The sequence below is a fragment of the Octopus bimaculoides genome, chromosome 2, assembly GCF_001194135.2.
Source record: "Octopus bimaculoides isolate UCB-OBI-ISO-001 chromosome 2, ASM119413v2, whole genome shotgun sequence".
Classification (NCBI taxonomy): domain Eukaryota; kingdom Metazoa; phylum Mollusca; class Cephalopoda; order Octopoda; family Octopodidae; genus Octopus; species Octopus bimaculoides.
This window is the reverse complement of record NC_068982.1, coordinates 94,634,124-94,637,176: the sequence shown is the minus strand read 5'-3', so window position 1 is coordinate 94,637,176 and position 3,053 is coordinate 94,634,124.

The window sequence follows — 3,053 nt, the reverse complement described above, 5'->3', positions numbered from 1 at the left end:
CTCGCAAGGTTTTGGTCGGCTCGAGGCTATAGTAGAAAACACTTGCCCAAGGTGTCATGCAATGGGACTGAACCCAGAACCATGTGGTTGGGAAGCAAGCTTCATATATATATATATATATATATATATATATATATAGAAGGCGCGTGGATTATTATTTAGGATATTGAGCTAACGATGGTATGATTGTAAGTTCGATTCCTAGCGAAGCCTTGTGTTCTTGAGCAAGCCACTTTATTTCTCGTTGCTCCAATACACTCACCTAGGGAAAATGAGCAGTACGTGTATTTCAAAGGACCAGTCTTGTCACATTCTTTGTCACTCTGAATCTTCCTCAGAACTACATGAAGGGTACGCGCGTCTGTGGAGTACTCTGCCACTTGCACGCTAATTTCGCGAGCAGGCTGTTCCATTGATCGGATCAACTGGAACCTTCGTCATCTAAAGCGAACGAGTGGCATATATATATATATGTGTGTGTGTGTGTGTGTGTGTGTGTGTGTGTGTGTGTGTGTGTGTGTCTGTGTGTGTGTGTGTGTGTGTATAAATCACAAGTATGTGTGTGTATATTGACTAACGCATACATTTCCACAATTCTCAACCGATTTCCCCCACATTTTACACAAACATTACTTATATCTGAAGGATGGTCATGCACTACAACATCTTGCTCAGAGTTCCCACGTAAATGGACAAACCAGGAAAAACGGTGATATACACGGGTTTTTCTCTAATTCGTTGTATTCACACCCCTTTCTAATCTATTTATTTATATGTTGTAATTGTGTATTATTACTTGGTTAGAGAATATTATAAAAATGAAAGGATTTTCTCTATTCATTTATCTCGACTGTCCACATGCGACAGAGATTACATTGACTAGGAACATTGTACGTGATGAATATCCGATACCAAACAATCTTAATCTCCATTATTTACATTATTTACATTTGACGGATAATTGTCCTCATCTTGTTTGGTGTTAATACAACGTTTCGGCTGTTATACCCTCCAGCCTTCATCAGGTGTCTTGGGGAAATTTCGAACCTGGTTTCTCATTTCTAAGGTATTTTTCGATATTGTTGTTGTTGTTGTTATTATTATTATTATTATTATTATTATTATTATTATTATTATTATTATTATTATTATTATTATTATTATTATTCAGGTCACTGCCTGGAATCGAACTCGGAATCTTGGGGTTAGGAGGGAATTTTAGGACTTATAAATCTAATATTTTCCTATCTTTCCTTAATACCGGTTCCCATATGCTATTCATATCTGCACTCGGTCTGAATCTTCGAGAAACTTTGCATAGTTTGTTTCTAGGCTCATTGCAGTTTAATAAAAATCTATAATTGGATCGCTACGGCCCCTAGAAAGGGTCGAGATATAACCCATCCAGTGAATTAAAGAGAAGCAATATCATTACAGTGACCTGTTATCAGTGGTTGCGTTGTATGAATACGTGTGCGTTCTACATTACGTGGACTTTCTCTAAAGAAGTTGTCAGACAAGATCAATGATTTTATTATCAATCTAAACCCTGTACTAAGTCAATATATAAATTTAATGACATTTCATAGACGTAACTTTCTTGATTTATATTGATAGTTGTGTTGATGTTTTATAAAGATGTACTCAACAACAAAGACAAGTTTCAGTATGCGTAATGGTGCACCTTCTCTTCAAAGCTTCGAAATACAAAATTGCGATGCCATTGTAAAAAATATCGAATCTGAGTTCTCGACTTGTGCGCACACGAAAACAGCGCTGAAGGCGTACACAGATATGTTATTCAATAAATGTTTCCCACTATCTATGTAAACCGTTATACTCAAGAATACAGTTTACCTCCTTTCACATCACATATTGTGCTCTTATTTAAAATAACACTTAAATCGATATTTCAAACAATGTATGTTATACATGTGGTTACTCACAAGTAACGCAATTTATCTTTTTTTTTTTTCACTTAGGAGACAGTAACAGAAAGAGAAACTCTTCTGGCTGCAGCTAGAACAGTCCGTAGAAAGACAAGGCAAACTGAGACGACAGTGGAGAGAAAAGCTCACCTAACTGCACAAAGAGTAGTCCAGAAGAGGGCAAGGCAAATATAGAAGAAAGCATAGGCAGAATTTCACCAGGCTGAAAATCGAACAGCCTATAGAAGGGCAAGGCAGTTAGAAACAGCAGTGGGTACAGAAGCTCGCCGTATTGCACATAAACTATACCAAGAAAGAGCAAGGAAAACAGAGACGGCAGTGGAGAGGCAAGCTTGCTTAACTGCACAGACAGTATATTAAAAAAGAGCAAGGCAAGCAGAGACGGCAAGATAGAGAGAAGCTCGCCTAGCAGCAGACAGAGTCGCACCGACTCACGAGACAGATCGAACATTTATCCGAAAGATTTTTTCTGCATTTTCTGAGCAGTTTCTGGTTCAAAGCTGCCTTCAGCTATGATTTCATTAAAGATTATTGTAGCAACCGGAACCTATCCATTGGCAGAATAGAAACAGTCTGCGAATATTGCAGGGCTCTTAAGTTGGCAGGTGAGGCTCCAACTATGTGCTGCTCAAGAGGAAATGTGAAACTGAATGCGCTACAAGCTCCGCCAGAAATATTGATGGAGCTGCTTACAGAGAGCACCCTGAAGGCCAAGCACTTTCGTGGTTCTACCTGGAATTAGAATGAGTCATTTATAATGATATCGTTTGGAGCAGACAGAGATCTAACGGATAGATGTTTTTCACCAGATATAAGATCCAAGAGCAGTGCTGCCACCTTTCGGTCAGCCTACAGTCACAACCAAGGGAAGAGCCGAAATATGTCCAGGTATTGTTCATGGGCGGTGGCAATGAGGATCTTGTGTAAGACGGTTCGATATTCTCTATAAATTCACAAAAAACGTCTTAAGGGCTACATACTTTGTATTGTTGTTATTGGATTAGCAAAACAATTATAAGAAAGGGACCAATAGATAAGCCCCGCTTTTCCTGGGATCACTGAATACGTCAGCTTGTGTGTGTGTATGTATATATACAAACACAC